The sequence below is a fragment of the Panthera tigris genome, chromosome B4 (genome assembly GCF_018350195.1).
Source record: "Panthera tigris isolate Pti1 chromosome B4, P.tigris_Pti1_mat1.1, whole genome shotgun sequence".
NCBI lineage: Eukaryota > Metazoa > Chordata > Mammalia > Carnivora > Felidae > Panthera > Panthera tigris.
The window spans coordinates 87485233-87495208 of NC_056666.1; positions in this window are offsets into that span (position 1 = coordinate 87485233).

Below are 9976 nucleotides of genomic sequence, written 5' to 3' on the forward strand. Positions count from 1 at the left end.
CTGAGAGACGGGGCTCCGTTCCTTGAATCTAGGCTGGCCTCTGACTAATTTCACCAATAGAATATGGTAGAAGGGAAGGGCCAGTTCTGGACCTACTCTTTAAGAGGACTGGCAGTTCCCACTGCCTGTCTCTTGCAGCCCGGAACTGCTATCAGTAAGGCCAGGAAACTGTTCTGAGAGAGAAGCCACATGGAGTGGGGCCTACACACCAGACACATGGTCTGAAGAAGCATCTTAGACAACCGGCCCCGTCAAGCCATGAAGGGAATCCAGTCTGAGTGTAACAAGAGGAGAGATCCCAAGCTGAGTACAGTCAGCCTACAGAGATAACTGCGGTTTTAAGCCACTAAGTTTTGGGGTGGTTTGTTATACAGCAATAAATATCCTAAATACTATCCTTCAAAGTGCCAAAGCCAAAGCTTTGCCTTGGTGGTTGCTAGTCTAGGTGCCCTTGATCTCTAACTTCTTTAATTCTCATTGATGCCACATATTTTGTTATCCAACTATATATATTATTATTTTCTTCATGACCAAACTCTCTGGTCTTTAAGGTGCTGAACAGCGGAAATGTCTTTTGTAATCCCTTCAAGTCCTAGTACTGAACACAAATGTAAGCAGTAAGTTGTTGAATTGAATTCTTGGTCATTGCATTCTTGGTCATTTTAGCTCTCTGCCAACTGTTTACATTTTTTTAATGTTTATTTTTGAGAGGGAGAGGGGGTTTGAGCAGGGGAGGGGCAGAGAGGGAGACAAAGAATCCAAAGCAGGCTCCAGGCTCTGAGCTGTCAGCACGGAGCCCAATGCAGGGCTCAAACCCACAAATCACAAGATCATGACCTGAGCTGAAGTCGGACGCTCAACTGACAGAGCCACCCAGGCGCCCCATCTGCCAACTATTTTAGCTTTGACTCTCCTTCACGGGCTCTTTCGGGGCATTCTTTCAAGGCATGGTTATGAGACGTGTGTGTGGCAGCAGGCAGCCCTCAGGGCCCTTCTGCCGGGAGACTGTGTGTTACAGTGCAGTGGTTCTCAAAGTGTGGCTCCACATGAGCAGATTCAGCATCATCTGGGGGCCTGTTAGTAATTCAAATTCTTGAGCCTACCCCAGACCTATGAGATTAGAAGTTCTGTGCGGGTCGGGAAACCCAGCCTTTGGTGTTTTAACAAGCCTTCCAGGTAATTCTGACATATGCTAAAGTATGAGCATCACAGTTATAGCGGAAAGAGGCCTGTGTTAAGGTCAGAAGGCCTAGGATTCTGTCATGAACCAGCATTTGTTAAATACGCACCTGCTTGTGCCAGGTTCTGTGCTGGGGGCAGGGGACCCTAAGATGGCGGTAGGTTTGTCTCTGCGCTTGTGGGCCGAGGGAGGGTGGCGGCAGCATGTGTGCACGAATAAACGAGACACGCCCCACGTTATCTCTGCTCACTAAATGAGAGAGTCCCAGTGTTTTGCCCTCACCTTTCTACCTGTGGATCAGATGCCATTATCATGAAACTTCACTTAGGAATGAAGGTTCACTAAGGTTGAGGAACCCTTTTATTAGAATGGGTTTGTATTAAAGATCGGTTAGTAGGGGGCGCCTGGGTGGCTCAGTTGGTTAAGCGTCCGACTTTTAATTTTAGCTCAGGTCACGATCTTGTGGTTCCTGAGTTCAAGCCCCGCATCAGACTCTGCACTGACAGTGTGGAGCCTGCTTGGGATTCTCTCTGTCCCTCCCTCACTTGTGCTTGATCTCTCTCTCAAAAATAAACATTAAATAAAAAAACACAAAAAAATCAGTAGCCCACTGAACAGTTTATACACAAGCTCAGCGTACAATAGAAAATTAAGAGCGAAAATCAGAGTCATTCGTAGCCCTACCAACTTACAGATCATAGATGACAGCTAATACCATTTCGGTGTATTTTCCTCCAAACTCTTCAACGTCTGCATCTCCTCTCCCCTTAGATATTCTCTTAGTGGCATGTGGTGACCACCGTAAGTCACTTGTTTCCTGGAACTTCAGTGTCTGTCGGGGCGATGGAGGCAGCAGGTCACGGTGTTTGTGGGCAGTGAGCATGGCCGGCTGAGGCGTGGGTGCAGTGGTAGCAGAGACAGTTCCTGGCTCCCATTCCCCCTTGGGCCCGTCTTCCCCCTGCAGTTACTCCCTCTTTTCTGGTCAACTGCACAGACTCTTTCCTGCTTCTGCGTGTCCTGTTTTTCCTCTTTTTACTTAAGCTTTGTTTCCCACCTGTGGTCAGCCCGACCTTCCACGCCCCTCTCCCCTCGACCAGTTCCTCTTAGTCCTTCAGGACCCAGTGCAGTGATCGGCATACGGGGCCAGTGTTCCCCGATCCTTGCAGACTCCTAATCCCACTCTCCTCTGGTTTTCCGCTGCTCTCCTTCATGCCTGCATTTCGGTACTTGTCTCGTGTGAGTGTTACACAGGTAGGTGTCTGATGCCCTTGCCCTAGGACAGAGGCTTCTTATTCATCTCTCCGTCCCCTAAGATACATGAAAGGGTTTGTGTAACGTCTGCAAAATGAATAAATAAAACCTGCAGGCCTGTCAGAGTCCCCCAAAACTACTCTTCACGAGCACGGGACCCACTGGCGAGCCCCTGGGCTAGACAGGCTTCTGACCTTGATACACCGGCACTGTGCTTCCTTCAGGGAAGCCTCTCTGTGGTTTGGATTTGAGCTTTTTGAGAGATTTTTAACAATCCAGCCACAATGGAAGGAAGCACTTTCACGTAAGATGGGAAATGGGCAGAATAGGAGAATAGAGGTCTTGGAAATGCTGTCTGTGATGGCCTAGAATCTTGTAGCAGACTCAGACTCCCCAGACTAAGGGAACGTGTATTCTGTAAGATGAGATCAGTACTGTTACGTCTTTATAGAAAAAACCAGAGCTGCCACGAGACACAGCCAGTGAGGCTGACTCAAGACAAAAGAGGCATTTTTCTGTTTTCTTTAACAGAGGGTAGCAATCAATTCTGTAGTCATCACTCTGATCCCTGACAATGAATGGGTCAGAGGGAGGAAGAGAGAGATTGGGGGGCTGAAGAAAGACGGAAGAGTGAGCAGTATCTACAGAGCGGCCCGGGAGGGAACTTCCCAGAGAGCAAATGAACGCAGACAGCTGATTTTGTTGTGATGACAGAGGAGGGTCCATGCGGTGTCCTGAGAGCAGCCTTGCGGGAAAGGCGGAGGGGCAGAGCCAGACCGTTGTGGTTGTGCAGACATAGGGGATGCTGTTGCTGGCGGCCACCCAGCTGGCCTGGGAGAACACCACCGGGGTTCAGTTGGAGAGCTAGGAAGATGGCTCTTAGTACTTGTGTGTCACATGTCATATTAGTGGGGTAGCACTATTTGTAGCTAAAAACAACTCTACTAGGATTTCAGAGTTGAGTTCTCTGTGACTTTGGCCCACTCTGCCATCATTAGGGCTAGACGTGCTCACAGAGACACAGCTTTCTATTATGTTCTTGAGAAAATCAGAGGAGACACCTGTTAATCTGTATCAGGGAGTGAAATTTCTGGCAGCTCACAAGCTCACAAAAGACGCAGGTTGAACTCGTTTAGGGTCCTCACTGGCACTAAATAGTGTTCTTTGCCTTGTCTCCTGTATGCGCTGGGATCCACCCGTGGCCAGCATGACCTGCACCCTCTCTCCTGGACCCCCTCATCCTTCATGACCCAGGGCAATGGTCAACGTGTGTGGCCAAGCTTCCCTTGTAGAGTCTCCACAGTGCTCCCGTCATACCCTGCTTATGGTTATTTCATGTGAACATTTCATATGTAGGCAGCTGGATCCAGGACCCTTGTTCACATGCACGTGACATGGCTTGTGGCCTAAGCACGTCCTTGCTCCTGACCGCCAAATCATTTCTTCCTGTTCTGGGAGGTAACCCTTAACTTTCCACTGCACTTTGCTCTTGTAATAGCACTAAACGGGCCACCTTTGTTTCTACTCAAGCAGCATTTGATGAGACTAGGCAGCAATGACAGGAGGCCCTCATTCCCCCACTGAGCCAATTCTACCCTGCAGGATTGCACGTGCCCACCTTCATAGGTGGCGGGACAATTACTGGTCGCCTTCTAGACCTGCTTCAAAGCTTCCTGGAACCTGGCAGTGAATGAAATGCACAACCTTCCAACTCAATGACATTTAAGGCAACCACTCATCGGTTCAGGCAGCAAAATAAATTGGTACTCAGATGCTCCTAGTCTATTTTTCTGGTTAGAGCTATAAATAAAAGAAATGATTGCACCACTGCCGGTGTGACACCAACCTGCCCCCTCCCCAAGCAATCACATTTTCTTGCTCGCTCTCTGGCTTTGTTCTGGGCCCCCTGAGGAACACAGTGTTAAGGTTGTATTTCGAGGTTGCCTGGTGGTGTATCTACATTTGAGTCTCACACAAATAAATATAATGAATGAATGTGGATACATTTCAATTGCATATCCACCCGTACTGAATTTGTAATTCATTCATAGGAAAATAGTTTCCATTAAACATTCTAACTCTTCCAATATTCTTACTTAGTCCCTTTTGTTCATGGGACTAAGTTGCATCACTCAGTGGTGACATTTAAATGACAGTTTCTACAGTCACACTGAGTGATGACCTTGTGAAGTGTGGTGCACTGTGTGCTTATCCAGTAATTTATATATCTCATAAATACTAGTTGTGATGTCTGAAGAGAACTCAGATGGCAAGAAGTATTTTCCCCCACACAAATGCAACATCTTTGGAAGCATGTTCTGATACTTATTTGCCCCATGATTCCCCAAATTCCTTCCCTTCAAGGCCATAAACATTCTAAACATTGCTTTCCCCACCCCAATACCCCAGTACTTGAACGTTAAAAATAAAAGCAAAACAGGGTTCCCACTCTCCTTCCCACCCCCCAAGACACTGATGTCTGTACAAACACAAAAGGCGGGGGGAGGAATCAATCAAATCAAATGATCTTCACCTCTTTCAAACGAAATCTGCTTTAATCAGTATGCTAGCACATTCTGTCAAACTCCCCTGACCTTTGAAACAATACATTATTCCTTCAATTTCAGCCAAAGCTAAGCCTTTGCCAGCCCCAAACCGGCTCTACATAGGGGCTGTTGCCAAGCTGACTTCCCTGGCTCAGTCGAGAGGCTGCTCCCCGGCTCTGCTCGAAATTAATAAGGCCAATCAGAAATGCACAAAACCTGCATGACCAATCATTCTCCAGGCGTTTGCCATCTCCTCTGCGGTCAGATAAATCACGTTGAAGCTATTACACCAATGACCATAAATTAGGGGGCCTGGCGGTGCGTCCCTCCCGAGGACACAGCAGGCTGAGACTGGGGAGAGCGAGTGCAGGTTCCCGCAGCGGGGGAGGGAGGTGGGAGCGCGGGCCCGAGACCCCCCCCCCCCCCAACCCGAGCTGGACGCGCGCCCCCAGCTGCTGACGCGGGCTGCTCAGGGCTGGCCTCGATCCCCCAGGTGCGGGGACTCCATCTGCGCCGCTCCGCCAGGCTATTTACAGCCGAGGTTAGGCCGGTGATTGCTGGCATGGAAAACTCATTTCTCAGCCTGGCTTTTATTTACACTCTTATTAAGGAGCCCTTCACTCACGGCGGAATGGCAGCGAGTGGCCGCGGCGCGCGCTTGGCCCCGGGCCAGGCAGCCGGAGGGGCTGCGGGTGAGCGACGGCCGCCCCAGAGAGCGCGGTGCGCGCGGGGACAAAGGCGCCCTGGAAGCCGGGCGCCGCGGCGGGCAAGAGCCTGGGCGTTAAGACCACCCTGCAAGAGTTCGAGCTCTTTGTGTCCAGATCGCCCCTCGCAGTCTCCGCCCCCTTGCTCGCCGAGCTCCTGGTAAACGTTGAACAAGAGAAAGCAAAAGAGTGATGTGCTTTGACCTCCATCCAAAACCCTAGGTAAAGATTCTGTCCTCCTGCAGCCCCTCTCCACCCGCCGAGGCCTCCCCTGCCGGGTGTAGTTCCCTCCCCCCTGCATCCAGCGGGGGTGGACTCAGCAGTAACGACTCCGGAGGGGGAAACTTCCCGGCTGTTCTTTCCTTTCCGTTGGCAGCACGTAAAACCGGAGCAGGCCTGCGTGTGTGCCTGTGAGCCTGAATGTCCTGAAAACCCTCCAGCAGCCTCTGCACGTCTGGGGCTCCTCAGCATGCATATTCATGCCCAGAGCAGTAAAACCCAGGTCAGCTGCTTGGGGACTGTGATCCTGAAAGCTGACCAAGCTGGAGAATTCAATAAAATGAAGACTGAGCAGTCGGAGGCCCGTGCAAAGAGGACTTGGGGGCATTCAGGCAACGTTTTTTGTTCCCCCCCCCCACTAAAAGGGACAAAGGAAAGAGGAAGAAGTTTCCTGGGGGACGGTTTCCACAGCCCTTCCCTTTGCTGTGGACATCGTGATTTCTTTCTTGAATCCCGCCCACTCTCTTTCCTAATGTCCTCAACCCCTGTCATCTTACTGCTTTTTTCTGCACAGGGTCCCTCTTGGTTGAACACGTTCTTCCTTCCTCTATCCTCTCATCTGATGACACCACTCTTCCCCCTTCCTTTTCTTCCCAGAAAATAGTGGGTTCCTCTTCTGTCCTCCTGATCCTCATTTCCATCACTCCCTTCAGAAATGCCCCTTTCCTCTTTCCTGGTAGCTCAGGACACGGTCATTTTTTTGGTCTAGGGTGGTGCTGGGGAGAGTGAAGACACCAGAGCAATAATGTACTGCCCTCTAGGACTGCTGTGCAATGGGTAGCAATATTATGGCGCTGCACTGAGTCTCTGAAAATTTATTTGTTGAAGACCTAACTTGTAGTGCCTCAGAATGTGACTGTTTGGAAATAGGCCCTGTAAAGAGGTAAAGAAGGTAAAATGAGGTCATATGGGTGGGGCCTAGTCCAATATGACAGGTGTCCTTCCAAGAAATTTGGACACACAGGGTAGACACCAGGGATGCGTGAACACAGACAAAAGACTACGTGAGCACACAGCGAGAAGGCCAAGCCAGGCAAACCAAGCAGAAAGGCCTCGGGAGAAACCAAACCTGCCAACACCTTGCTCTTGGACTTCTGGCCTCCAGAACTTTAGGAAGTAAAATTCTGTTGTTTAAACCCCCCAGTGCGTGGTGCTTTCTCATGGTGGCCCTAGCAAACTAACACAGGTACTAAGGAAGCCTGCCTGGAACATTCCTCTGGCCCTCCCTCCGCCTCCATGATTTGGAAACTCTCCCTCAGGATGGCTTTGCCCTGGTACAGCTTTCCTTTTTGTTATGTTCCAAGTGATCTTGTTTAAGAACCTACCAACCAGTGAAATTTCTCTGCTGGAAGAGCTTGATTTTTATGCCTTCTAATCTGCACTTCTGTTCTGTGTAGGGTTTCCAGATAAAACACAGGATACCCATCTAAATTTGACTTTAAGATGAACGGCAAATAATTTAACTATGTCCCAAATACTGCGTGGGACATACTGTTCTTAAATTTTTTTTTAAATAATTTTTTAATGTTTATTATTTTGGAGAGACAGAGACACAGCGTGAGAGAGGGAGGGGGAGAGAGGGAGACACAGAATCCGAAGCAAGTTCCAGGCTCTGAGCTGTCAATACAGAGCCTGACTTGACCTGAACTCCTGCACTGGAAGATCATGACCAGAGCCGAAGTCGGATGCCTAACTGACCGAGCCACCCAGGCACCCCTGTTTTTTAAAAATTCTTTATTTGAAATTCAGATTTAGGTAGCCTGTAGTTTTTATTTGCTAAATCTGCACTAGTTCAGGGGTGTGTATCTTTAATATCTTTACACTGTGGTTCTCACAGTCTCCTGAAGAACATTTTGAAAATACTGATGGCTGGGTTCCTCCCTGGGGGATTCTGATTCTGATTTAATTAGTCTGAGGTGGGGCCTTGTCAAAGGGACTTTTTTTTTTTTTTCTTTTTTAAGCTCCCAGGTGATTTTAATGTGCAGCCAGGGCATAGACTCCCTGCAGGAGATAGGTATTAGCTAATTAAATGCTCAGGGTGACTGCATTGTTGGATTTAGGCTCCCTTAACCTTGAATTCTTTGGGTTTTATTCTGTGAAAAAATGTCATCACTGTTCTTATGGCTGAGCCCAGAGGCAAAGGTCAAGCAGATCACCGAAAAATGCCCTGTTGGTATGTGAAATGGTCTTTTTACTTCAGGTCAACTGAGCCCATAAAGAAAGAAAGATGTCGAGAGCTGTAATATTGACACCACTGTAGCAAATGACTCTCCATCTCAACACTTCAGGTTTTGTAATAAATAGTGCAGCTGGGCCCCCTGGTAAAAGATTTACCTTTTACCATTACTTTTATTACAGGTCAGTGCTCAAGAACGCAGGATCTGTTTTTAAGTACACTTCTAGTTCAGGAGGAGTTTGGACATAATTTTGTTCTGTTCTTCCAGACCCTGGGTTTCTGTTCTTCAGCTGTTAATTGGCATGTATGGAGAAATTCATAGAAAGTTTAGGTATTGTGGCTACTACCTCTGGGGTAGCACACTTCTTCTTGTGCTTGGGGACAGGCCTTCTAGTTGAGCCTGGTACTCACTTTCATGCTGAAAATAACCATTGCCGACAGAAACCTTTCCACTGAGTGCTTAGGAGATGGTGGCACAGAGCTCCAGCTGCGAAAGAGTCAGAACCAGAGTGAGAGGGAAATAAAATGCCTGCGACAACACATTTTATAGAAAATGACATGGGTGGGTCAGCAGAGGATATTGCTTGATGGCTCTGTGCAAAGTTCAGGACTGGAGATTTGAAGTGAAAGAGCTTTGTGGGCCACCTGGGTGGCTCAATCAGCTAAACATAGGACCCTTGGTTTTAGTTCAGGTCGTGATCTCATAGTTTGTGAGCTCGAGCCCCATGTTGGGGCTTGGGATTCCTTCTGGCCTTCTCCCACCTGTCACATGCTAGCACTCTCTCTCTCTCAAAATAAACATTTAAAAAAGAGCTGTGTTAAAAATGTCATCTAAGTAATCATAGACACGATGGAGGTTTTGCAACTACTGTTTACCTAATGAGAAGTTCTAGAAGCTGTTACAGTGAGAGGTAGCTGAGTGCAGAGTATAAGTTTTGGATTTGAAATTCTGCTTCAGTGCTCCTTGCTTCTCGTGTCCCTGGGCAACAACTTAACCTACCTGAACTTTTATTTCTTCATCTGCAGAAATGCTTCTGGAATAGTAGGATAAGGACTTTTGCCATTCCATTCTCCCATACAATCAAAGAGAACACTGGTCAAAATTGTGAAAGTCAGCTTTTTCAAAACACTGGAAATTAACCAAAGGATTGCAACAATTCAAGGAGTGTTTATTCAAGAAAATCAGCTGAATCTCAGTAAGAACAGGGAGCTTTGTGGCATTTTAACTTAACCACTTTCCTTACCCTCACTCCAGATATGTGATAGCCTTGAACAACAATAGCCTCACAACCAGAGTAGCCCTTTTTTCTTTTTTTTAATTTTTAATGTTTATTTATTTTTGAGACAGAAATGCACAGAGTGTGAGCAGGGGAGGGGCAGAGAGAGAGGGAGACACAGAATCTGAAACAGGGTCCAGGCTCTGAGCTCTCAGCACAAAGCCTGATGCAGGGCTTGAACTCACGAACCATGAGATCATGACCTGAGCTGAAGTCAGACGCTTACCTGACTGAGCCACCCAGGTGCCCCCCAGAGTAGCTCTTAAACCCAAAAAACTAACAGCCAATGAAGGGGGAAGAATGGGTTCATAGCTCCCCCAGAAGCCACAGCCCCAGAGAATTGACACAACTTGACTGTCTTGAATGCTGGAAGCAGTTCCCTGGAAAGACCCCATTCCTAGGGCTTGTCTTAACTTGACCAGTTCTGTGTGAACAGGCCTATTCCCGATGCGTTAGTCAAAAACAATTAGCAACAACTATTTAACATCACAGCTGTCTAAGGAATTCATAGCACTTGAGGCTAACAACAGACTGATCCAAAGTTTTAACTGAAAAAGCTAAAA